The following is a 27,893-nucleotide window of genomic DNA, read 5'->3' as shown; positions in this document are numbered from 1 at the left end:
TGTGAGATATTCTCTTATGTAGCAGGTACAACTGGCAGGGAGGGCGAAAAAAAGTCTTTATGTTAATCTTTCCACTTACATTTTGGCTATTGAACAAAGCAAAATAAGGTAAGTTAGGGGCTAGTTTGGTGTATGGCTGACTCCACGGTGATTTTCTGTGGGTGGCTTTGTGGTTAAGAGCAACATTCAGCACTGCAAGTGCAGCCCCAGCTGTGCCAGCCCTGACTAGTACCTGGCCCTTCCTCTCTGTGGCAGGCTTGTTTAATCTGTGCTGAATGACTCGTTTACAGAGGACGTTTTCCTACTGTGTGGTTGAAGCTCCTCTAACATCCTGTTATCTTTCCAGAGTGGCATGTCAGGGAGTGAGTTGGTCTTGCTACGTACAGCTTAGCAAAGTTGTCTTTGCTAAAGTTGGGCAGTTTCTGAACTTGAATTTGAAATAAGAGTTTCTCACGGTATCTATAGGAAAGTGGTCAGCTGATGGCATCGTCAGCATAATTTGATTACCTAAATTAGATTCCAGTTGTCAACCGTGGTTTTCTAGCATCTACTTTAAAATTAAATTAAAAGTGAAATGAGATACCAAATGGAGTCCCAGTAGTAAGCAATAAATGGGGAGGGATTTGAACTATGTAAATCTAACATAATGGAAAGAAGAAGCCAATACATATACAGAGAGAGCCAGGGAAGAAAAAGAGATCCTGATTTGAGGAAGTGACACAAATGAGCTGTTTGTGCCAAATCCTCAGATTAACTCTAACTGGAATTGGGCAATGACAGATTGCACAGAATTAAGGCCTAGAGCCACAGAGGTAGTTAGATGTCTGACTCTGGTTGCAGTAAATGAGTTATATGCCTAAATACCTTCGAAAACCTGGTCCTTAAAATGCTTAAGTACAGCTGTTGTAGAATTTGTAAACCTCCCATAGTTACTAAACAGGTAGGACACGATTAGTACATTGGCTTTGGCAAAATAGCTGCTGAAAAGAAGCTCCGGCCAAGCTAGTCACAGCTGCCTTCTGATTACCCAGGAAAGGGTGGGGTGGTTTCTTTACTACTAAATGCTTAACAAGCAGGTTGACCTCCACGGCTGATATAGCTTTAACCCAGGTAAGAAAACTGCTTTCTAAATGGGCAGCTTTTCACTCAGGGGTTGCACTAAGAAGAGCAAGTTGAGAGTTTGTCTGATGTCGGGAACTGGATAAGGATTTGGATGTGCTCATTAAGGTTAGTTCACAACTGAAGCTGTGTTGATGAGGTGTTAGTGTTTCTGTTCTCATGGTGTGTGCAGTGCTGGCTTTCTAATACTAACACATTTCAGAATATCTTCACTTGTGTGGGCTTTGCTGTCTCTAAAGCAGGCCTAGTGCTTTATGATACCTGCATATTCAGGATAGTGAATTCATGTGAATGTACATTTGTTTCCTTTTTTTTGGAATGATTTTTTTCTTCATACTCAGTAGAAATTCTTTCTCTTTGTTTTAAATTATTGAACTAATGTGGACCTTGAAGCATTATGTGGATTAGTTTAAATATTTGTATGGTGCTTTCTTTGAAGATGTAGAATACTATTTAAGTGCTAAGATTTAAATATGAAGAAAGTGCTGCTGATGGAATTTTCAGAGGCAGCATGTTAGATAACACTGAGTTTGTTATTTAAAGGTAAAATGAAAGCCATGGAAAACTCTTCCCAAGTACAAACAGTAGGGAAAACTTCTTAATGACTTTGTAGAAAATAACATGCCTCTGTTTTATGGATGCCACGAATAATTCACACATCATAGTTTTTTGTTGGTTTTAATTTTGATCCATGTATGCAAAACAAGAGGAACAAAGAAAAAAAACCTTTCCTATGCGCACTACAGCCTAGAGGACAAGGAAATACAGATGGCAGGCCTTAGATCGAAAGGCTATAATTTTTCCTCTTAATGAAATACTGTTCTGTAGAACTCTGTAGCGTATATATGAATGGGTTAAGGCATTTTGCTAAACATATTGTCAAAGCTTCAGGAAAACATTGTAATTTAATTCAAATTTTCTTCAGGGGTGAATGCAAGTATATAGATTTTGGTGGTGTATTCTATGCAGCAGGCATAAAACCCATCCTGCAAATTTCCTTTCATTAATAAATAATTATAATAGAAACTTAATAGTATATGTGCATACGGATTGACGTGTTTCTAGTTTTTCCTCTTTAAACAGTGACCATTTCAAAGTCTGCCTGAAAAATAGCGTTGTTGACTCTTTTACAGAATGTGCAATAAACACTTAAAATGTTTCCTCCTTTAGGAAACATGCAGACACGCTTCAGAAAGTTAAAAACTTTAAGTATGAAATGCCTTCTTTTGACTTGGGTGGCATTTGTTTGTTTTCTCTCCCAAGAACTGAGAATATTTCAGACTAATCTGAAATGTTGTTTTTGTGTTCCCCAAACAAACTGCAAAATCAATTATTTGCATAGCCCTAGTCTTAGTGTGTATCATCTGCTATTGTGTATTCTCAGGAAGACAGTGCCCCTCTGATGTGCTGGCATGTTTTCAAACAATCTAAGTGATAGCTTATATTAGTTTGATTGTGTGATTTACTATTTCAGCTTAAAGATGGAAGCAAATCTATTTTATATTTGTTTCAGCAAGAAGCTTTGTTTCACATAACAGTATTTACTGCATTTCATCTGACATAGAATAATCATTGTAACATGTTCTGAGTAGAATGCTGTAAGCATGTTTTAAAAGAATGGGAAAAATATGTTCTCAAAGGGGCCAGCACTTCTAAAGAGAACGAAAGGCCAATGAATAGTTAGTTAGGATTTCTGTCTCCTTTTCCTTTACCTTTCCCAAGAGATTTTACAAACGTGTTTTGATGGAATATATATTTATCAGCACTGTGAATCTCAGAATGCCCATACCCTCGCCAAAAATGTGATGTCATAGTGCAGAATCTGTCAATAACAGGATGTATTTTCTATTCTGGAGGACTCCTTAAATCACGAAATGGAGTGAAAATTTAAATATTTGATTCAATACAGGCCTAGGCATAATTTAAGCACTATTTTTGCTGATTAGCTAGAGAAACAGATGCATCATGTGAGAGTGTGCTGGATTTGGAGAACTTGTAACTGAGCTAAGAGTGTTGCTGCATGAAAACACTGGGGATGGCTAGCATTGGGTAGAAATCATTATATTGTCTAGCAAAGCCAGGTATCAAAATAAGGAGAACTATACACAGCATGTGTATATTTTTGTACCTGGTAAGCTAATCTTTGACCTTTATATGACAGTTTATTTTTCCTACAATCAGGATTTCAGAATACCCCTTTTTTTACTGCAAGCTTTCGGTTTAAAGTTATGAGTCAACATAGAAGATCTAACTTGCTGTGCTTTGCATCTGGTAGGTAGGTGCCACCCTTTATGAGGCTTTGGCAAGGGATATCTGGAAAAGGCAATCAGCGTTAGAAGTCCATTTGTGTACTGCCAAGAAACTCATTCAGAAACTGCTGAAACAGGCTGCTCCATGGCCTGCAGCAATGACAGGAGAGTACCATTGTGGTAGGATGGGCAACAGTGCAATTGGATTTTTTTTTCCCGTGTCTTGCTTGGCATTGATTACCTTAGTATTGAGCGCTTCCTAAACATTAAGTGACTTGTATGCAACATGTGTTGCTTTGCCAGCTGGAGCCAACAATGAAAACTCCTATTGGAAGCACTTGCAGGAGGAGGAGAACACTGTCCAAGCTTCACTGATGCATGTGGGTGACTTTTACACACATCCTACTTTAGCTTTTCAGAGTAAAGCAGGTGGGCTTCAAACTCACTTGATAATTCAAAAAAGTCTGCAGAAAGACTTAACCACCTTAATATGGTACAAAGAAGTACAGTAGATATGAAGAGGGTGTAAATTTTGATTTCTCCTGTTCATTTGCTTATTCCAGTGCAAGCCATTGTTATGTAATTTCCAGCACTGTGTAGTATGATGACTTGTAGACAACACTGCACCACTGAATCGGTGCACATGAATTTTAGCTGTCTGTATTCACATTAATATGTTTGGGTAGTTACTTAGCCCTGTATGCCATCACATCACAGTTTGTAGACTCACTTGTACAAATATTTGTTCTGGTACATGTCAGAAAAATAATGCATCAAGATTGTATAGTGAAGACCCTTGAGAGTTAAGTGTATATAACAGAAGAGATGTTGTTTAATGGCAAGACTGAGAAAAGATTTAACAATAAATCATGCTATTTCCTAGGCTCTACAGGGAAAAGGGAACTGATGAATAGTGACAATCAAGAGCCAGCCTTGGTTTGATTTGAAACTGAGAGACTTCAGTATAAAGGAGAATGTTACAGGTGTACACCCATATAGAATGCAGTGCAATCGTTTGTAATTGTGGGTATGAAGTACTCTATAAATTACTTTAGTGATGGATGGCCCTAAGTTAAAAAGAAGGTATTAAGGTTAAAGTCGTATCAAGCTGGTAATAGCTTGCACAGACTACAGAGGTGATCAGCCCTCAACTCCAGATGTTTAGCAGAAAGTGCTGGTACAGAGTCATGGGGAGCTTGAGGGTACGCTGAGTGGCTGTCAGCCCATGCAGATAGGCTGTACGCTAGGCAGTATGCAGGTCAGGCTGTACGCTAGGCAGTTCATGTAACTGACAACACTGTAGCTGCAGTAGTGAAAACTAGCTGCCTTCGGTGTTCTGGTGGCTAGTGTATAGCTAGGCTAGAGGACTTTTTTGACCTGCACTGTTCTTGAGACATGAAAATTGTTTCACATTTGTATTCCTGTTACCTGTGGCTCCAGCCAATGTGAGCAGGGACTCCTTACTGACAGATGGCCACCTTCATTGGTCTACACTGATAATCCTTGCCACACAGTGGCCAAGTTCAGCATGTGAGATGAAGGATGCCCCCACTGAAGAATACCTTAAAGCAAGGGTTGCTTGTATGTCCTCTTTGAAGGTTTGAATAACCTCTGGCTGAGGAGGAAATTGAACAAAGGTCTCCTATTCCCTAGCAGATGTTCTGTAGCTGGCTGTTATGTAGGAAGTAGGCAGCAGTACCTCTCCTTCTCATGTTTTCAATGAAACAGATTTTTACAGAAAAAGTTGTAAGTTCCTACTCTTGGCAGAGGGATGTTGGATTTGGAGTGGTAGAGAGATGTTCTGTGACTACAGAAAGTGCTTGTATAAGATCTTCAAAGACATGGCTTATGAAGTTTTGTAGCAGGTTAAAGACATTATTTTAGCTAGGAGGAGGGGAGACACATTTAGGAAGTGCAACAGAAGCACATTGATTCCTGCAATAATCATTGTCCCCGTTCCACCTTCATTCTGGAGACTAACATCAGTCAATTTAAGGCTGCTTGAACTCTCAAAATAGCAGGAAAACATATAACTGATATAAAATATTATCATGACATTCAGTAGTAGGAGAAGAGAAAGTGCTAGGATTCAGTCTGAGGCTTTGCTTTCACACAAAGGTCACTTGATCACTTAGGAGCATAAGAGCGGTAATAGGTGAAGGCAGCCATCTTTCCAAAGAAATAAATTCTGTCAAATACTTCCCTGTGAGGTTATGAGTGTTAAGCTGAGGGAAAGGAATTCTGGAAGTAATTCAATTAGTTATATAAACATATGTGACTATTTATTCTTTTCCTACAGAGAGTATGCTGTAAATGGGGCTTATCTAGCATGGCTCAAAGGCTTGCTTGTTTGGTTGTCTTTTTTTGCTTTCATCAGCTTGTAACGATCACTTGTGCTGCATAGGAACTCAGAGCTTCGGAGAGCAATCACATGGAGGGTCTCTGGCAAGCAATGAGAAAACACAGGTCACAAATCTGAAAATACTGATCAATGATAGTCTGTTTCTGATCTGTTCCTTGAGAGGACAGAAATCTTTAACTGATTTCAAGTTTCACTCACCAGGGTGTGTTAGGGACAGCAATGGGGGAAACAAAGAGTCAGTATTCTTCTCAAAAAGCCTTCCCAGAAAAGATAACAAAAAGATAATTAGTTCCAAAGTACAATTCCAGTGAAGTAATTTACTCTCTTCTCCAAGGGATTACCTGTATGTACATTATGACTTGCTGCCACACCAGGACTGCGGGTGATGGTAGGTATAAAGTCCAAATGATGAATAGATCCAACTTAAGGGAATTTTTAAAAATTAAATGGAAAACATATGGAGGACAATATGAAAGTCTCCTTAGTGTGAGAAACCAGATTAGAGCATTACAAAGGGGGTGGTACCTCATTCCTGCTCATCTTGCTTCATATTTGGCTAGTCACAGGCAATAGTACTGCCATGTTTTGTATCCCTTCAACTCCGCAAAAAGGCAGTCATCCTTCAGAAACTGGAGGATCCAATTTGAAGCACGACTCTGACCATTGAAGGGGTATTTATTTATTTTAAACACATCCATTTTTCTGTGGTTTATCTTCTAATAATTCTGAATGCTCTAGTGGACAATATCACCTGTTTCCAACTGTTAGAACAGAAGTGGGAAATTCAGGTAGACAAGCCCATTCCATTATTTCATTCCAACAAGAAATAGTAGACTGGCTCTTGGTCCGTGTTCAATGTGCTACTGGTATTTGCTCTGGGATGCCTGATATCATAGAATATCTATCTTTCCTTTATTCCTTCTCCTCTTGAGGCTGACTTCAAAGCAAGACAAGACAGGCCTAGGTGATTCTGCTCACCCCAGTGTGTCCCAGTTTTTGTTTTATGATCTTCTAGCTATATAACATAGCCTGGTCCATACCATTGAATGCTTATATATATTTTTTTTTAAATAATAATAAATTGATTGGGCCACAGATAATATAGGCATACAAATGCAATGTGTGATTTAATTATCATCATTCTCTAGATTTGTGGAAGTATTTGAAAATATAAAAATACATAACATTTGGATAAATTGGGCTGAGTTCACATCTTCTGTGCTATCAGAATGCTGAACTTGAGACTAGTAGAAAGAAAGGAGAGCAGCAAGGTTACAAAGGGCAAGTTAGAAAGCTCTGACTCGGAAAAGTAATTCAATCTTCTCACCTGGAGTGTCTCTGTTAAGTACAAGCTATGAATTGCACTGTTGTAGTTCTGAATGGTATTTAAGAACTGCAGTGAGCTGTTGTATTCGACCAAATACCATGAAGGGGAAGGGAGGTCAGTGTATGTGCTTGGTGCCTCTTGAATTTGTCACTTTAAAAGTGTACATTGTCTGATTACTGCCGCATGCATGCTCCTAAGCAAAAGTCCTCAGTGGGAACTGGAGGGCTTGATGCTAACAAATTTATTTTCCAATGTTATTTCATGTTTCATTGCCCTTTGCTGAAATCTTGACTAAAATGTACTACTTTTCTTCTGTGGCAGTGGTTTGCCTTTGAACCCACAAGAGAAAGGCCATGGCTATAGGAATTTGGGTTAGAGCACTCTGTCTAAAAGCACAGCATAACCCCGTAGTAATCAATCTGCTTTGGAGGCCATTAATGCCAGACTCTAGTATTGTTCTTATGCTCTGTTATTGCTAGAGTGCTGGTTGACTACAAATTCTCTTTATTATGCTTTCAGGAAGGTTTCTTCTTTCATACTTCTCAGCACAAATCTAAGTCTTCGCTATTTAAGTTCTTACTTCATTAGATAACTAAGCCATTGAAGTCTGTGAGACAAACACTGTAAAATAATTTTGAAGGCTAATGTGAGGAGATTGAAACATGTTCACAGCCACAGAAAAGAAGTTAATGATATGAGGACTTTATACACATACACTGACAGATGCACATGTATGTACACACACAGACACATATATATGTACCCACACTGGTGGCTAATTATATTGTAGATCATTTAATAAGCTTGACTCTTTTGGATCCTGCTCTACTTCTGGGTTGCAATGTCCATTTAGGAATATCTGATGTGAAATTTACCAATCCAAGGTGAAGAAAGAAACCCTTCTAACTTGTCATGACATGCACCTAGTAATATTTCTATTATGTGATTGTCTCATCTGTATTTCAAATTTCAAGATATTTTTCATTTAAAAAAATAAAAGGTTTATAGCATCGTTTCTCCCATTATTCTCTTACTGTTTGCAGAACAACACTGGTTGCAGTGTTGTGTAAATGCAGATGTCAATCTTACACTAAACAAAGCCCTGAATCTGCCATGTACTCTGTTGCACCACACAGCCATAGCAGCCTGTTCAGCCTCTGCTAAGGAGGCTTGTGCCCCAAGTATTTCATAGCAGATCAAAAACCTATTATAATGCCACTTCATTTTTATTTCACAATTATTTCCTGGCTCTTTCCAGATGACAGATGGGGATTTTAACTGTGGTCATGTTACAGTTTCTTTCTGTTCTCTTAAATCTATACACCAACATTTTATTTTGCATGATGCTGAGTCTTGTGAGGCAGATCACCATCTTGGTCATGTTGCCGTGATCCCACTAAAGGTTTAATAGTAAAATGTGTTCTGATTGTTTTCGAAAGTGGACAAGGAGACACCAATGTTACCCAGCAGTGCTGGCTGATGGTGGTCTACTAGAACTGAGAATTACTGACATTTAGGCCAGTATAATTTTTTTTTCTTTGTAATTTACACTGTCCCAGTGGTTTAACAACTGTGCCAGCATTTATCTTGTTTGGAGTACTTTGCTTCTTTCTCTTGCACGATGCTTGGAAGGTCTTTGTAGTTATTATATCACGTTCCCTGGTGCCTTCATGTCTGTTTTACATCCGATTTTCTATCTGTCTGCCCAGGTCATGTCTTGGCCCTAATCTGAGCATTAAATATATTTTGCTGGCTTGCACTGTGTGCTTTTCTCTTACACACAGAATGTCATCTATTGAGTTATTGTGCTCCTCCTTTATATTGCACTCCTGCTCCCCTTATCACCTGTAGCTCAGATGACCTTGTACTGAGAACACTTTCCATTATCACAATTCTCTCCATAATTCCCACGAGTGCTACCCTGCATTTATGTTTCCCTCCTATTCTACATTATATTTGCTATCTATTTTTTTCTTCTTCATTTCCTCCTCAGAGAAGCCCTGAGGAGAAGCACTTGGGGGTGATGGTTGACAAGAAGCTCAACATGATCTGGCAATGTGCGCTTGCAGAAGGCCAACTGCATCCTGGGCTGCATTTAAAAGCAGTGTGGCCAGCAGGTCGAGGGAGGTAATTCTGCCCCTCTCCCCCGGCTCTCATGAGACCCCACCTGGAGTATTGCGTCCAGCTCTGGGGCTCCCAACATAAGAAGGACATGGCGCTGTTGGAACGAGTCCAGAGGAGGCCACGAAGATGTCCAGAGGGCTGGAGCACCTCTCCTATGAAGACAGGCTGAGTTGGGGCTCTTCAGCCTGGACAAGAGAAGGCTCCGGGGAGACCTGTATAGCAGCCTTCCAGTACCTGAAGCCTTTACTCTATGTTCCTGCCTTCCCTTTACGTGCTTGTACTCACTCAGTCACTTACTCTCTCTTAGTTTTTCCTTCACTAGCAGTAGCAGTCATGCAACCTGTGGCCTGCTCCTGGAGCTGACCTTGCTGAAAATTAATCCTGGGGTGGGTGACATGACCACATGGTGGGGCTTATTTTTTCAACATATAGATAACTCATGCCTTTGGAATCAAATGTTCCAATACTGACACTACAGCCTGAAAGAACTGAAAACCCAAGGTAAACCTGAGCTCTGAGAGATCTTTTTTTTTTATGATTTCATCACATGCAGTTATAATCGGTCACTAAATTTAGTGTTCCTATGTTCCTAAACTGCTCCAGAGCAGATCCTGACTTCTGTGAGTAGTCACATCACTTTATAGCATGTTTAGCAACTTCCTGAGCAGTTCTTGGTGTTTGCTTTCTCAGTGGAATTAAACATGATAGTGTTTGCTTGCATTTCAGCCACAATTAGGAAACTTTCTGACTAATCTTGGAATAGATGGATTTAGACTGTTTCAGTGATTATCACGTATTATTGAAAATTCTTGCATGGTTTTAGAAACAAACTGCATACGTATGCTAAACACTTGAGCAAATGCCTCTTGCAAACAGAAAATAAAAGAATATAGAAACTATTTAAAGCTTTAAATTTCCATCTGTGTCATGGTGAGATCTGGCTGTTAACAACCTTGTCTCTCGGTCTTCTCTCTCATTCTTCCTCTCAGACTTGCAGAGTCCCGATCTAGTCTTGTTTTGCCTCTTGAAAGTTTCTTCACTGTTTTTGTGAAGTGTAGCATGTAAACAGTAAAGCAGAAATGTTGGCTTTTGCAGATTGTTGGTTGCTTTCCAGCTGAAATAATTTCCTCTGACAAGCCATCTCCCCTTGCTGTACCAAAATTACTATTTTCCAGCACTTATTTACTGAGTACATTAATGTGATACTATGTGGGGCAATCTCCAATGCTATTCTAGCTTGGCTGTGGTCAGTCATCCTTGCTACTGCTTTGAGCTGGTTTGGAGAGAGGAAGTGTGAGCAAAGGAGAGCAAGAGTGGGGGGAAGAATCCCACATCTCTCTCTGCATCTGTTCTCAAGGAGAGACAGAAATAGCATGATAAAACTCCAAAAGCTATGTTCAAAGCAAAGCAGATCTACTGTCTGATATGTATTCAAAGCTAAATTCTCCTGCCCCTCCACCAGACTTATTTGTGTAACAGTGTTTGTTTTGACTGTGCATAAGAAAAGCTTCAAGCAATGTAAATAATGGCTGTCTTCTGAAACCCAGATAGAAGTAAACTGGACGGCACTGTAGAAATGTAAATGTCACTGTGGGTTTAACCCAAGTGTGTTTAAGATACTGCTTTGAAATTCACAAATTTGCTCTCACTTACCTAGGGCTTATGTTTGGGAGGCTATGTTAAAGAAAGAGAATTCCACTTTAGAAAACACAGTTTCCATTTCTGTTTGTGAAACAGAATTATAATTTGTCAGCTCTTTACCCACACCTGATGCCAGTCTATTTAACTATGCCAGTCAGGGGCAATGTGCCCTTACCTTTCTAATACACAGCTGCTGTCCCCTTAGAGGAATTGCTGATGCTTTGTGGGGTTTAAAAATAGTAACCAGGGGAAGGAAGGAAGGAAGGAAATGCTCTCAGAGTTGCAATAGGGCTAATTTCCTGTCTGACCTCCATTTTTCTGTATTCCCCCATTTTTCTGTATTCTGCATTACAAACATATTTAATTTAGACATTATCAAATGTTTTTGGCACCAAGTTGTGATTCCATTGCTACTGGGACATAAGCTGTGACTATAGAGCAATATTAATAAATATGTACTGAAAACACTGAGAATATTTTTACAGAAGTCTTTAAGTTGTGGTGGGGGAGGAATGATAGTTAGGAAGGTTTGTAAATGATTGTGTGATTGAAGACACACTTCCAGTGAAAACTGCAAATTGAATTATCTTTGCAAAACCTTTTATTTTACACCAAAGGCCACTAAGTCAATGAAGTCCCTTACTGGCTTAGAGCCATGTATGGCAGGATTAAATTGCTCAAAAAATTGGCTTTTAAAAAACAGTTAGACCACAAAATCTTTGTGTTTTACCACTATAATGGATGTATGCATCTTCCACTTCCAGTCTGGGGAAACTTAGGGGACTTAGCGCCTTTTTGAAAACTCTAAAATGACTTTTAACAAAATATTGGGATCACCAGAAGTCATAAATCATCAAAATTAACAAACATACCACTTTCCTAATTGTCCAGGGACCGTTGCATGATTTTATTTGGACCATTAAATGAACCCACTCTGAGACTTCTTGTTTCTTAAGTTACTGGGACTCTTAAAAATACTGTGGGGATTTTAGGTTATTTTTTCTTCTCAAAGTTAGCATAACAATGACATACATTCTTTCTGTAGCTTCTAATTGAGAAAGGATACATTGATAGTGATGTCTTAAGTTGTAGCCTATTAAATGGCAGAGTTAGTGGATGGCAGCAGTCAGTGTTAACTAGACTGAGGTTTGTCACAGGGCAGGATCTTGCCTTTCTTTGTTGCTACCACATATCAGGGAAAGGTTGTGTCTTGTACTCTAGGTCTAGGCAGTGACTGCTTTTGTGCGAGTTGTTGGTTTTGGAGGAGTGCTGTCTCGGATGGTACTGGAAGTTAGAAAACTTTACTGGCAAGCCTGTTGAGTGCCACTGTAATGGCAGGAGATGGAATCTGTGCCTATGATTTCTGGGATAGTAAAATAAAAATAGTATTAAATAATAAACGTAGGTATTCAAAAGTTTAAGATGCCAAGCTGATTACCTCTGCAGTCTTAATTTGGTCAAATTATCTCCTAAACATTGCACATAGTTTTAAATAACTCTATCAATAACATGGTTTTTGTTCTAATGGTCCTGGCTTGTTTACATGCACAGGTTGGCCAGATGCAGGTTGAGAGCAGCTATTTAATATTCTGTTTGCTCCCCCTTGCCCACACGTGGCCCTGTGCCACATGTTACTTCATGGCGGTAAAAGCATTTGCTAAAGACAGGATGCCTAATTTCCTAATGGACACTTTTATGCCACTCACTATAATACGATGTATCTGCATCAAAAATTATTACTGTTTTATAAGAAAGAGAGTGAGTCACAGAAAAAACAGTTAGTGTCCATTTATGCTGCTGTGTTAGGGTGCCTAAGATTTCTTTTTTCTTAGAGTACTTAGTATTATGTATCAATTAATATGCTCAAAATATAACTCCTATTACCTTCAATTGCCGCTGCAAGTACCCAGTGCATTGGTGAATAAGCCCTTATGGTTTCAAATTGGGAGCCCAGAAAATGAGGGAAAATAATACTAGTGCCTAGCTATTAATTCAGAGAGCATTGCAGAGGACTTCTGTTAGAGACAAGTTCAGAATCCACCCCTTCACAGCTGCTTTCAATGATTTAAATCATCAGACTACTTCTGCAGTTTTTCCTCAAAACCATTTCTCATTCACTATATAATTTTAAATTTTTTCCAGTAAGTGAAGCACTGATCATGTAGGAAACAGCATATTCATGTAATGCTGATTCACTCTCATCTTTTGCAAGTTCCATCCTTTGAACTAAAAGGGAAGGGAAGAAAAAAAAAACCAAACAAAAACCCTAAAACTTCCTTTGGGGATAGAATTTTGTGATCATGTCACTTAAAAATTGAGATCTGTATACCCAGGCTGAATTCCTTTATTTCTTTATTCTTGTGTTCAATCCTACAACTTTAGTTGCATGTTTTCATTTAGTATCATTTGTGTGCCATTCAGTTTTTGTTTGGAACACCAAACCTTTAAAGTCAGGTTCGCTGATTGTTCAAATAAAGGCTATATCCAAAAGTTCTATAACTCAATAAGCACCTTAAATCCCCTTATAACTGTATCTTTTTATCTTCTAGTTCAGTATCACACAGCAGTGTAGAGAACTGTCAGAGTCAAGCTTGTCAATTATAAACTTGTAACGTTGTCTCTGTTAATTAACAGTATTGCATGGAATATATCTTGTTAAAAGTCTGGTATGATACCTGTCCGTTGTTTCAGAAGATACAAAGGCCTCTGTCTTGAGAATATATGTTCATAGTTTGCTGTACTTTGAAGAGTCCATCTCAAAGTTTTGCTACCGTCAGTTTTTGTGAGTATAGTAGCTTTAACAACAAGGTAGGTATTTTCTTCTGTTTAGATCCAGTGGAACAAAGTCTGTTGATGTTAGGACACAGCGTGATGGCTGGCTAGTGTTCCTAAAAGCTTCAAGAAGAGCGTGGATTTAATAGGGAAGTAGGGTATCAGTTTATTTGGATTCAGAGGAGTAAAGCTCATGATTCAAGATCTGTAAGCAGCTTTTACTGTTTCTGTAGCTGTGGCTAGGTAAAACTTTAAATATGCCAAGAAGGGAATTGCATTGAGAGAATTTTAATGGAAGGAGTAGAGTTGGATTTCAGTATGATAGTGTGATTGGTTTCATAACTAAGGAATCAAGTACAGAATGAGGTTTAAAAACAGGAATATCTGGGTTCTAGTGACTTTCTGATCATCTCTGCAAATCTCTCCATACGACACCTACGTTAACAAGCAAACGTTGCTTAGTTTTCTGATATATAAATCATATTTTTTGCTGCATGTCTAAACACCAGGCCATAACTGAGTAAAATATATCCAAGGCAGAAAACATCTGTGAAACACTTTTTTTGTTCTTAAAATGTCATCATCTTGCAGATCCATTTATAGCAGGCTAAAATAATGCGAACTCATAATGTTAAAAGACCACAAGTTACACTTGGTGCTAGTCTATATACTGTGCCTGCTGCTACCTTTGGTAGAGCTGGTGCAGGTTATAAATTGTTGCAGAACTGGACCCATTTCCAATTACATTTGTCTGTATTTCTGTTGAAAGCCTGTAACTACAAAGAACTCTAAAACCTGAGACTAAGATTAGAAAAAATCCTTTGACTGCTTTTGTCTTGCTGTTGTGCTGGTTTGAAATAGAAATAGAAAGTTCTGGACCATAGGCCAAATCTGCCTTTGGATCTTATTTTTCTAGACCCCAGCCAAATGCAGCCTCTGTCCTGGACTCTATCCTGGTTGTCATGCTACTTCCTCTGTCTCTTAAGAAGATGTGGGGCAGACAATCTGTTGTCCCTGGTGGCATGGCATGTTCCTCTGGCTTTCTATTCATGGTAGAACAGAGCCTGTTGAGCAGTGGCTGCTGCTGTCCCAACTCGGAGCTCTGTTGCTGCCAGCCAGAGCAGGGGAAAACCTCAAAGAAACCTCAGTGGATGCTGACAGTGATGGGGTCTCCACAGTGCCTAAAAGGATTGTGTATGGGATACTGGGTAGGCAAGGTGAGTGCAAGGGGCTGTCTTTCCCCTATTTCCCAGCCTGTGAAGTAGAGATGAGTTCCTGTTCTTCACAACATCCCCCCTCTCTGGCAAAAATAGGATTCTCAAGTTCCCGTCTCATTCCCAGAATATACATGGATTGATTTATTTACTTATTTTCCCTGGAGGATAATTCTTCATTCAAGACCAAGATAGGGCTTTGGGATTCGGAGTTTTGTGGTGATATGATGTGTAGCAGGATGTTGTTGAGCAAGGTGGCCCAGATCTGGGCCAGTGCTGGGGCTGAGTTCCTCTGGATATGTTACATGAGAGTGGTCAAAAAACCCTCACACTTCCTCTCTCCTTCCCGCCCCGCCCCCTCCCCCCCCCCCCCCCCCCCCCCCCCCAATTAATTCACTCCTGCATTAAACAATTTTATCTTTACTGCTGTTTTTAAGGTTTTCCTTTCAAGTGCAAAGAAACATTAGATAAGCCTCAGGAAGGGATAGGGACAGGTTTTTTTCAAAAGACAGGCAGTTTGGATAATAACAGAGCTTAGCCCAGTAGCTGACTGGATCTTTGGAGGAAGCATGGCAGACGACAGCCTCTGCTTCTGCAGTTCGGGAGAAGGTATTCTCCTAAGTTGAAATGCTGGATTTAAATTTTCTGTTCCAATTTAGAGCCTTCAATACTGTGATTGAAGTTCCTTTTCCTAAGCTCCTTTTATGTGAACAGCTGTATTCTGCAAGATAAAATCTCGTTAGAGGGCGAACTGACACGGACATACCTAAATGGTTTTGTTTTTGTGATGTTAGAATTATATGTTATAGAAGCAGTGGGAATGTAAGGCATTGATAATAGAGGCAAAGAATGAAAAAAGTTAATAATGGAAAAACCAAGTATGTCCTTTGCTGAAGAACTTGAAACAAATGCCTATCAACCAACCACATGCTCTAGACAGCGACACATCACCTTTAAATGACAGTGCATTTTCAAATGCATCATTTAGCTTTTGAATGCCCTTCAGAATATTATTGGTGGTTTTTCTTCTCCTGGAAATTGCAGTAAGTTATACGTTTCTTTATCTTGCTATTTTTATACAGGCAAAACAGCTGGTGACATAAGCAGATATAGCAGTCCGAGTTGCTTTGGTCTGTTTCAATTAGAGGAAGATGGACAGTGTTCTTCTCTGAGCATGGGTTTTTTTGCTGCATTTCAAATTCCATTCTGTTAAAACAAATTCACAAATAAGATATGACATACACTTTTTCATTAATATAAAATAGAACAATCTGTAGTTCAGTGTAAAATGATTACTCTTTAGTAAGCAACTTTGAAAGCAGAAAACCCGAAGTTTTCAGATAAGTTTGGATTGAAAATAAAATTATAACTTTCTGAAAAGATTACTGATTTGTAGGGTTTGCTTTGTTCTGCTTCCAGGAACTTCCACAGACCTTTGTGTTTTAATCTCCTGAATAGTCATGCATTTAAAATATTGTGGTTTTTTATTTTCTTTTAAATAGTAAATATTTATTGACAACATTGTGTGCTTTGTATAAAAGCCATATACTACAGATATAGGATAGACTATATCCTTTATATCCTATAGATATAAAATAGTGTAGCATTTACCTTATTCAAAGATTTGTCTTGTGTTAGAGAATAAAAGGAAATTTTTTTTCCTGAATCTGTTAGGTCTGGCCGACACTTGACTTTTTTTTTTTTTAATTTTATTTTTTTTTTTAAAGAGTTTTTGGTGAAAGTAAGTTGGGAGGCATGGATTTGAGTGTGTTTTGTATGCATGTATTAGAAAGGGGCTGGGAGGAGGAGGGGAACTCAAGAACATGCAAGGTCTGAAAGTGCTGTGGCAATGCTAAATTGTTACCATGACACTGAATAATAGTGAGGGGGTGAGCTGAATTTCTAATAGCATTAATGGTGCCGAGCAATCCTCCTCCCCTGCCAGTAAAACATGCAGACGTATTCCATAACTAAACTTTTTTTTTTTAAACACAGCATGGTTGTCTTGCAGCTGAGTAAGGTACAGAAGAATTGTGCTGAGAAGGAAGCTGGGCAGGGCAATTATATACTTCTGATTGAGCTCTTTCACTAATGTGTATATGGCATGCTTGTTTTAAGCTACAAGGATTTTCTGAAAAGTAAAGGTCAAATTCAGGCTCTATCAAGCCCCATGTGTTCTCCTTAGCTTCTGGACTCTAGACAGAGTGTAGCAGTTGTTCACCTCTGAAACAAAGTGCGCTAGCTTGATTTAGCTTTTTTTTTTTCCTTACCTGAAAAGTTGGGCTCATGAAAAGGTTTAAATTAAAATTTCATGTAACATTTGGATAACCTACTAATATTTCCTGTTTAAATCATAGCCTGTTGTCTTTCTATTGCTTGCCTCTAACAGTGAGTTACATGAGGTAAGGAAAAATTGATACAGAAGGCTGGGAAGATTAGTTGTCTGGATAACAGTAGAGCAGATCTGTTACTCTACCACTGGCTCGGGTTGCACCTGAAGGGTGAGAAATGCCATCTTGTGTCATCCCTGTCTGACAAAACTTTGTAGTGGCAGGAAGTGTAAAAATAGTTTCTTCCTTTTTGGCACGTTTTTGCTAGATGAGACAGTGTCAGATTTCAACACTTAGTGAGAAGATGGTAGTTTTCAGACTTTCTCTAAGCAGGCACTTTTAAAATACAGAGTATGGGACTGACAAATTAACTTAATGTTTAAGTCTGTTACCTCTTTGTGGGGTTTTGGCTTTAAAGTTCTTATAGGTGAAAGTACAGCTTCGTCAACTACGCAACGTCCATTCACCCAACAACCCAATTGAGCAATATTCACGGCACAGCCTAGCACAGCATAACTAGCTGTATTGGCAGTACAGAGAAACTCTTACTTGAATGCTGGTATTAAGTAGCTGTATTAATCTTTGCAAATTAAGGTTTAATCAGCCTTCTCCACAAAGGATTAATTTATTGTGACAGAATTAGTTTTTAAGACCTAGAATTGAAAAGCTTTGCTGCCTAATCAATGATATTTTCCCCAAAGTTGCCTCTCCATGGCAATGTGTCGGCAGGGTTTGAAGTAGATGGCAAATATGCAAGGTCTTTGTCCTCAGAACTAGAAGTAGTGACTCTGTGAGGCCTGTCACAATGATTCAGACTTGAAAGGCAGTTTCATACTGCCTTTGACATCCCTACCAGGCAACAACTGCGTTCATTTTGGATGGAAAGTTGCAAGCGCGACTGAAATTTGAGTGAGCCATGTTTGACCTAAAGCTGATTTCAGGAGCGTTTTAAGTTCAAGTAAAACACTTCATGTGGCTCATGGAAAAGATGTGCTTACAGTGTTTGTTTGCTTTTATCATTTGGTGGATACATTTCTTCATTTAGTTTCTCCAAGGTGAAATTAGCTCAGCCTAAGTCTGGGCTTTCTGCTGCTGTTTACAGTGATCTCAGCTAGAATCACACCTTCAGTTCTTGTCCCCATGAGCAAATAAAGTGGAATCTCATACCCTTCCTTAAAGAAAAGTGTGTATTTGTCTGAAAGACATGGGTTTAGGTTTTCTCCTCTCTAAATTAAGTTCTGGAAGAAAAAAATGCAAGCTTCGTCTGTATTTGCAGAGAGCAAACACAGAGTTTCACATGGCTCGCTTACAAGCACCAGCAGAGCATTGTCTAAAACAACAGCTGCTGCAGGGGTCCCTTGATGGCTGGGAATGACCCACAGGAGCTGTGGGACCCTCTGCACACTGTGAGCAACTCATGGGCACTTAGAGCACTTCTAGTATTACAGAAAATCTATTTGACTCTATTTCACTAAACTAAGAAAATCTAGAGGGGCTATAGCTGCCCCAGTGGGGGAGCTATGTCCAAGATTTCTTAGACAATCTAAGAAATGACTTTCACTATGCCCTTACAAAAGGTGCCATACAAGCATCCCAGCAGGCAGGTGAATATGAGGTGGTTGGATTATGGTGAGTCACAGAGGGAGGGAGGGAAGGATGGCTGTTGCTGGAGTGAAGTAATGATGAAGTATCTTTAAAATAAATTTCCATTTGCAAAACATCTAAAAGTTAAAGGTCACCATATTTTTTCTGATATGGTGTTTATAACCAAAGCGTGTCGGAGAAATGCTTAAAACAAGGCACCTACCCACATCTCTGCCTTCCCTTAAGGAGTATAATTCACTGGCAATCCCTCAGTGCTTTGGACATATTGAAATGGTTGACCTTTTCAGGAACAGTTTCTCTCCAAGTCTTATCCCTTTTGTTCTTTACAGAGTTGGTAAGGTGGGAGTGGGAAGTGGATGGAATATTTTTCGTTTGTCTCAGATGGAAACTTTTTCCATGCCTACCGCAGAGATGGAAGGAATAGTTTCAGTCCCAGAAAAACTAGATGTTTGACTACTGGAGAGAAAAATAGGCAATTATTTTTTTAATCGGGGGAAAAAAATAATGATTTTTGTACCTTATTAAAAAAAAAGAGCTTTGTTACAGAACTCCTTATAAATAACTAGTCCTTAGAGAGGCATAAACTGCAATCCAGAATGATGTAACACTGATGTGGTGGTAGCTTCTAATAAAAAAAGTCCATAGATCCCTCCCTCACAAATGTCTTCCACTGATTCGTTGTCTAGGTATTTCCTATGTTAGACAACTCATAGTTAAACTTCAATAAGTTTTTTTTTTTCATTACTCTCCCCAACAACACTACAATTTTCAGCTCAAGATCTTTGGCTTGTGGCTGTAGTTGAGCACAGAGGTGGATTTCCAGTGGCGAGCGGTGCTGAGGAGTTTGCAGGACGTGTGTAAAACTACGGCGTTATGGAGGGGTGGTGGAAAGGCCAAACACAAACTGGTATCTTCTCTGGAAGTGCACAGGAAGGCAGCCAAGGAGTTTGAGCTGGAGAAAGCCTCCACAGTCCCTTTCTGTTCTGCTCTTGGGGATGCATAGAAATGAGGACAGCTAATCCCTTTAGATTCAACCTACTTACTGTCTTGAGGGATTGCACCTGGATAGGAGAGGCTTGCCAGGCAAGGAACAGTATTGGTTATTAAATATGTGGCACAGTACTAACCCCTTCTGGATTCCACATATTAAGCAGCTCCATGGTAAGCAGTTTCATAACATTAGCTGGAGTGTGTTGGCTGCATGTAAACAGGTACCCTGAGTCACTGCAGAGAGGATGAAGATGTCCACCACAAGGAATTTTTTAAGGGAGAGCTTTGGTGTGTATTAAAGCAGCAGGAGTGAAGCAATGTAGCACACAAGGAATACAGGGAAGGTGCCAAGTACAGAAAATGCAGAGAGTTCCAAGATGTAGTAATGAGAAATACTGGAAAACTGTAAAAGGGGGAGAAAGAGACTGCACGAGAAGCGACAAATATGAAGTGAAACCTTTATAATGTATAGAGCAGATATGTAAGAGAAGAATTTAATGAGATAATGTAAAGTGAAAGATTTCTTCACCATATGAATGTATTAATCTGCAGTTAATCCCACTGCAGTGTAGGAAAGCCCAAAGAAAGTTCAGAGAGCCTTTATCAGACTTGCACAAATAAAAACCCCAAAACCAGCCCACACTTTCCATTCCCTGTGATGTATGCCAGCCCTTTACACAAAAAAGCAGGCGCAGCACAACACAGGCACCTCTGCTGGGATATTTGTGTTAGTTGCTGACAATGATTAGGTCACACAGAGAAGCAGTTACAGCCTTCAGACAAAGGGAAGCCTGCTGTACAATGAAAAGGGCTGAACATAAAATGATACTTCACACTAACAAGCAGTGTAAGGATTTTTAGAGCCCAAATAACAGAGAGATTTTGGAATTTTCTGACCAATTGGCAGAAACTGTCTCCTGAGAACATTTAGAGAGTTGCACAGGGATTAACTATAAACACACAGCTCGATTTCCAACCATTGCAAAACATCTGCAAGGTATAGATTGCTGTTTGTATGTATAGTATTGTGCATCCTGGAGCTTACAAAAATACATGCTGGAGCCATGAATCAAACTTGGTCACGTGGCAGAGGGGAGGTACCGGGCTGGCTCCCAGCCAGTGGTAGGAGCTGATGGGTGGAACAAACGGGGCATAAAAAGACTAATATGACTAACGGATCCTGGATGCGTGGTACCCTTATTTGGATCTACAGGAATGTAGGCTCTAGCAGTTCTGCAGCTCTACCAGCCTTTTGCCTGACACTGCAACTGCTGCTCACAAAGTAGAACCCTGCTGCTCTGTGGTAGGAAGGATAGAGAAAGAACATGGCCTGCATTTTGAAGGTAAATCTCTATCTGTTGCTTGAATGCGTTGTTAGAGAGCCCCTCGCTGCTCAGAGGCGTGGATTCGGTATGGTCCTATTGCATCTTCATTGTCTTTTTGAATACTGACTTTGTTTGGCAAATGAATATGGAGAGATTCTGCAATGTACAGCTGTGCTCTGCTTCCCTCTGCCATTCTTTTCCTCTTTCCCTGCATTGTCAGAACTGTGAGCTATCGGCTAGCGGGAAGGGAACTGTGTACTGAATAATGGAAGGGGGGTGAGGGGCTCTGGTTTGTCTCAGCTGACTTTGATCTGAATTCCTTCAGGAGCAATAGCATTCGGGCAACAGAAGTCCAGTACAAAGGACAAAACAGAGGAAGTTATTTTCTTTTTCTGACTGCAGCATTTACTGCTTTTAAAGCAAAGGTTGCAGATGGACACAGCTGTCCCAGTTACTCCTGAAGCACACACTCCTCTGCTGAATTTACCCAAGATCCACATGCTCCACACAATTATACTTAATATTTAATTACATTTGCTAATTAAGCGACCTATTTGATAGAAGGTTTTTCCCCTTCATGCCAGCAAATAAGTGTAAACTTACCGTGTGATCATATGCTTTCTCCAGCCTGCTTTCCTCACAGAGACAAAAGTATTTGCAATCAGCATGTCACGGAGGTGGAAGCATCATCACTAGCACTAAGTATTGAATGAAAGGGGAGGAGGCGGAAGTGCAGTCAGTTGAGAACAAACAGCGTTTGTTTCCTTACAGTGTTGTCATTTGCAGGGAGTCACTCTCCCGTGCCTGGCTTGAAACTGGTTTGTTTCACATTTATTTGCTATCTTCCTTGCTCCTTCCTGTGTATATTTTGAGTACATTTGCACTCTGCTCCTTTTAGTAAATAAAACTGATCTGTGAATGCTTTGTTGTTTTCAGTCTGACCTTCTAACAAAGGGTTGATTATCCCAAACTTTGGGATGGCCTCTCGCAGCAGTTGCCTTCAGCAAAATGGATAAATTACAAAGCTTCAAAACAGTCCTCAAATAATAACAGTTCCTGTGTCTCCTTGAATCCAATTATTATCACTTATTTTTGGTGTTCAACTTTAAAAACAACTTCTTATCTTGCTGCACTGTTTCCCCCGTTCATTCATTCCCTGCTAGGGCATCTACATGGATGTGTTTTGAGTTTTCTTTTGTGAGCATGTAGGTTGTGGCAGCTTATATTAATAAATATGGCAAGGTCTTCCTCAAGTGCAGAAACTTCCCTGAACTAGCAGGTTGTGCTTGCAGATAGATGGTAACAAACTCCTTTAAGCAGACAGCGCTGACACAATTGAGAGTTAAGTTGTGACTTGGGGTGAGGAAACACGAGCTCCATGAATGGAGCCTGTCTTCACAAAGGTAAGCACGTGCACTCCTTTTTAAACACTCCCTGAATGACTTAGCTTGGATCTGCAAGTGGTCCAGACCTCTTTACTTTTTTTTTTTTAACTATGTGGAGAGATCACATGCAAAATCTTCCCTCTGGCCTTAACAGTTAAATAAGAATATCCTTTTACAAGAAAACTCCAATGTCTCTTTTCCCCCTCCCAGCTGTTTCCTCTCCACAGTCTGGTGACACAGCCTGCCACAAGCATGACTTCTGCAGGGCCTTCCTTTTAGAGTTTGAATTATAACACAATAAACACCTTCCATTTGCCCTGGCCTGGAGCTCCATTTGATTGTGATTCTGATTATTAAATCAACAGATAAATTGGTATTCCTTGATAGACAGCCCTCTTCCCGCTTAATTCTTAATCTTGTTAACACAGGTAGGTGCAAGGATAAAAAGTGAAAGAGATATGTGAAGATTAGCTTTGCCATAAGGCAGGCTGGACTTTCTCAGACAGGCATCCCATAGGAGTAATTGCCTAGATCAAGATACTTAATGGTGTAGAAGTTTTTAATGTAGTGCCTACAGGTACTCCTCAAGCTTTTACCATAACAAGGAAATTCAGAATAATACGTATATTTTGATATGACACCAGGCTAATTCCTTACTGAAAATACAAGCCTGTTAGCTACACCCTCCTTCTTTCTCTCAGGTTTGTCCTGACTCTCTCATTTATTCACTTGGTAGCCTGTGTGGAAACATTAAAAAAAAATTCAGTCAGTAGCCTGTGTGGAAACATAAAAAAAAAAAATATAGGAATAGCACAACTGTGAGTCCTTGCCACTTCAGCCCTGAGCGCCTCTGTGGCACTGCCTTGTGGCTTGCCCTAGATTTTTAATTTTTTTTTTTTTTTTCCACCTTCTCACTCATTCCCATCTCTCTCTCACGAAGATATTGAGACCTGTTGAATGTTGGAGTTCTGTATGTGTGAGAGTTTAATATAAATGAGATCGGATAGAGATGTCTGTAAAGTGCAAAGAAGAGGTGGCTATTAATAATTAACTGGAGTTACTTACAGTGGTTAAGAGCATGTTAGAAAAAGTATATAACCTTTAGATACCAAGACTTCCTTTTACTATGATTCCTGCATAAAATAATCTCTATGTGTAGCCTGTGTAGAGATGCTTGGGAAGGTGATTTTTCCTAGGGTGCGTGCTGTCTCGGTGGTGTTCGTTGTGCACTCTCTCTAGGTAAGATTGGCGGGGCTGTCACCGATCATGGATCCAGAAACCTTGTCTCCCTATCAGCAGTGGGACATTCTTGTTAAAACCCGTGAAACTCTCTTCTGAGGAATTCTCTCTTCTGTTGAGGAAATGCAGAGGAAGAGGCAAGTTTCAAGACTTGGGGTGTGTTTTTATTTTTTCCATCACGTCTTTAAAAATCATGGTAGAATAGTTGAGTGAAGCGTAGGCATTTCTTGGAAGCAAACAGTTGATCTTATGCTTGTTACTATGGTAGCTACATGCCGCCTTGCTGATTACTAGATTAACACAGTGATTGCTATTTATATAGTCACTATTATCCCTAAAGATGTTGAACTCCCTAACTTCCACTGTATCAGCCACTGACCATTTAAAATGAGGACAGATGGTATTCAATGAATAACTTCAAAGAAATGCTAGTTTTTGCACAATTGAAAAATGTTACTTCAAAGAACCTGTTGTCTTACAATAAATGAATCATGAATGATGATGATACTCTGTAAAATGTTGATATCTCCCATTAAGGGATGGACCATGATATTTTAAAACAAATAGAACAGGTAACTTAGTTCACACATGCTGCACTTTGCAGAGGATTATGCCTTCCCCTATTTACCAACCCTTTTTTTTTTTAAATGGATGTTTTGAAGAAGATGATGGAGGTGGATTATGTTGTCATCATAGTACAATTTTAACAGTGTAGGCTTAATGTGTTAGAATTTAACAAAAAAGTCCATGTGTGACAGGTCCATGCAGTAAGGACTAAGTGTGAAATCTAGAAAGAGATTTCCTTCTGGTTTGTGTTCTGTGTAGTTACTGTGCCGTGAACAGAAGAGATCTCATGTGCCTATAGGCTGGATATGACCTTATGCCAACAGAGATCACAAGCAAGTTGAAACCTTCAGTGAAATTCTCTGGTCTAAATGGTATTTGTGTAATGTGAGACAATGCTCGTGTTACGACAGCTGATTATGAGTTCTCTCAAAGTAACCAGGTGGCCAGCTAAAATCCGTAGCTTAATACTTTTTTTTATCTAACCCAAAGATTGAAAGAACTGTTTTGCAAAGTAAGATTTACAGGTTTCAACCAAACAAAACGCTTCAACACATGCTTGTAACACTTTTCCGCAGGATGCGGTCAAAGCTAACCGTACCTCTGTGTTCACCTATGATTGTTTTGCATGTTTCCTCTCCGTGGTTATCTCGGCTGGTTTAGTTAAATCCACATGCTGCATTTTCCCCTTAGTTCACATGGTAAGCTGGTTTTGGCAAGAATATTCTTTGAGAATTTGCATCAGCCTGTTACAGTTGGAAAGTAACAGGCTGATGCAAGAAGGAGTTACAGAGAAGAATCAGGATTTCTGAGGCAGTAACCACGTTTCTTGTTGGGTTACTCCATCCTTATTTGCTACATCTGATTTCTCCCCCACGCCCCAAAACTAGCAAAACTCCATACTTAATTCTTCCTTATACTCCTTCTACACTGGATATTTCTATTTTAAATACATTTCTTAAATTATTCTGTTTCTAACTAAAAGACTTATTTTCTGTTGCTCTACATTGTTTACCTCTAAATTGCTCCAAAGCGAATGAAGCTGCATTAATGAATACGGCAACGTGCAGGGCTAGGATTTGCTGTATCATGGTCCAGTGGTGCTTAATTACCTTGTAAGATTTTATGGAGTGTAGTACATGCAATTTTGTAATGTGTTTTTTATTATGTTGGCTTCTTGAAAATTTAAGGAAAATTAAATTCTAAGAAGTATGAAACCACTTTCCGTTCTCTCTTGCAATTATCTTAAACTAATTATACTTTAAAGATAATATATTAGCCCCTTCTCAAGCAGAAGGAGATGGCAGTCTACTCCTACAAGAGGATTTGCTTTGATTGAATGAGTTTGATTTTGATGCCCATGTAGCTAAACCAAGACAATCTCCAGTGTAAGCATACTTCACTTGGTTTAGAAACTAGACTTTGCTGTCTGAATTCATTAGAAGTGTAAAAACTAAAACCGCAAAACCAGCATGAAATTAGGAGCTGTCTTAGAGTTTTATGTTTAAGTATTTATGTGATAAAGCAGTAATGGGGGAAAGGTTTTTGTTTTGCAGTTCATCTCGAAGGAATGAAGCATGTGTCATCCAGATGTTTTAGGCTTCTCCCCCATCCAGGATACACAATTTTTGTGTGCATTATCATAGGGATGGAATCGCATATTAAAGGTAGTCTTCTCAAAATTCAGCCTTCTTGTAGTCTTGTGTGTGAGCTTCAGGTGGTTTATGTCTTGTTCTTTTTTAAGTTTTCATTTTGACATGTCATGAATGCCAGACAACTTAGCATGTTATAGTATGACATAAAACATCATAGGAAGCAGCAAATTCTATACTTTGACGTAACATATCAAACCCCTTGAAATCTAGGACAGATATGCTCTTACTTATTTCTAGTGAGATGGTAGCCAAAAGGAAAGTGGACCTTGTTTTGTGACAGTAGCTAAACATTCATGAATAATTTAAGGAGGTCTGAAATAAAGCTTAAAATATCCATTTTTTTTATTTTATTTTTTTAGGTTTTAGTCACAACTATCACAACATCTGCTCAGTTAATTTTAAAAGGCAGAGCTTTCAGCATTTTTTCTCTTCCTTTGCCATATTTCATTCCAGCAGTGTCTGTGCACCTTCCAGAGGTGTAGTACTGGTCATGGTGCTCTGTCCAGGGCTTGTTCTTTCATCTTTTACCAAGGAAGCAGTATCTGTGCAGCAGGTTGACTTTTTTTAAGAGTGATTTTGTGTGTGTGGCTTAACGGGGGGGAGGTTTCTGTGTATTTGTTAGGAAAGGAAAGGTCAAATGCTCACACATGGAATGGAAGGTGAATTTCTTTATCTTCGTGGTGGTTATTGGATGAATATAGTTTTTGGACCAATCTCTTCCACAGAGTGGCTCTTACCATAAAATAAAGAGATATTTTGTGCAAGAAAAATGAAATTGATTGTAAATTTATTTCAGATACTATGGGCCTGGGGCATGCAGCCACTTGCAAATAAATGGCTGACACTGTGAATAGGATTGGAAATTCTGTGAGAAGCCCATGGGAAGAGTGGGAGGCCTTGGTTTAGCTACTGCTGTTCGGTCCCTTAGTTCCTGCAGATAGGTGCTGCTGTGTGGCAGCAAGAACACAGCCCTCAAGAACAAAGACAGCATATGAACCAAAATGATAATTTATTTTGTGGTTGCTATCCATGACACTTTGCCGGTACTTTCTTCTGCCTATCAGTTGCTCTCCATCCATGGTCTGATTCATAGCATAGAAGGTTAGAAGTGTGCACATATATAACAAAGAAGAGGTGGAAGTGTATTTTATCCCAGTAGTATTTGAGACCTCTCTCCAGGAGCTAGGAAGAATTGATCTTTGTGGGGATCTGTAAACAAGGAGGGTAAAGGCAGCTCTATTTATTGGATGCATTCCCAAGAAATAAGGCAAAACTCTGCCTTGGGCCCTGTCATCTCTGAAAGCTGAGGGAGCAGTTGCCTTACTGTTGTCAGCATCAAATACTCATGTGGGATGAATTTGCTATTCCTGTTGGAGAAAAAACTGCATCTACTGCATTTTGTGTGGTGGTTCTTGTAAATAACCCATGCACTGCTGAGATAAGAAAGACCAACACTTTTCCAGTGGGTTCATTGGTTTCTGCAGAATGGGAACTTGGACTAAAAAAAGGACAACATGTGATTGTAATGTATGTCGTGTTCCTGAGTCTGAGGACAGAATAAAACATGGGTGGATGAGGTGTGAATTGCTGTAAGTCATCTCAGAAAATGTTAAATATTAAACTGAATATTCTCTGCACTTCCCCTTCAACAACACCCAATGTTTATGCAAATATTACTTTTATGCTGTTACAAATATGATCTTGATAGTAGTGTCACAAGTTTTATCAAGTAAGATGTACTGGTGCATTCATAAGCTTTTCAGGACCTGTACAGGTGTACTGTTTTCCTTTATTATCAGATCAGTACAAAATTTATATAAATGGGGTTTGTATTTAAAATAATGACAGTTATTTTGCTTCTTGTCGTTTTATCAGAAGCACCTGGAAAGCATGAAAATTCTCAGTTTATATATTTGAAATTGGCTAAAATACCATGCTGGATGTTCTTTTTCATCTTTGCTATTGAGAAGAACAAAAATGAGGCAGGAACTG

This window comes from Nyctibius grandis, chromosome 8, assembly GCF_013368605.1.
Source record: "Nyctibius grandis isolate bNycGra1 chromosome 8, bNycGra1.pri, whole genome shotgun sequence".
Classification (NCBI taxonomy): Eukaryota; Metazoa; Chordata; class Aves; order Nyctibiiformes; family Nyctibiidae; genus Nyctibius; species Nyctibius grandis.
Note: the sequence above shows the minus strand (reverse complement) of the source record.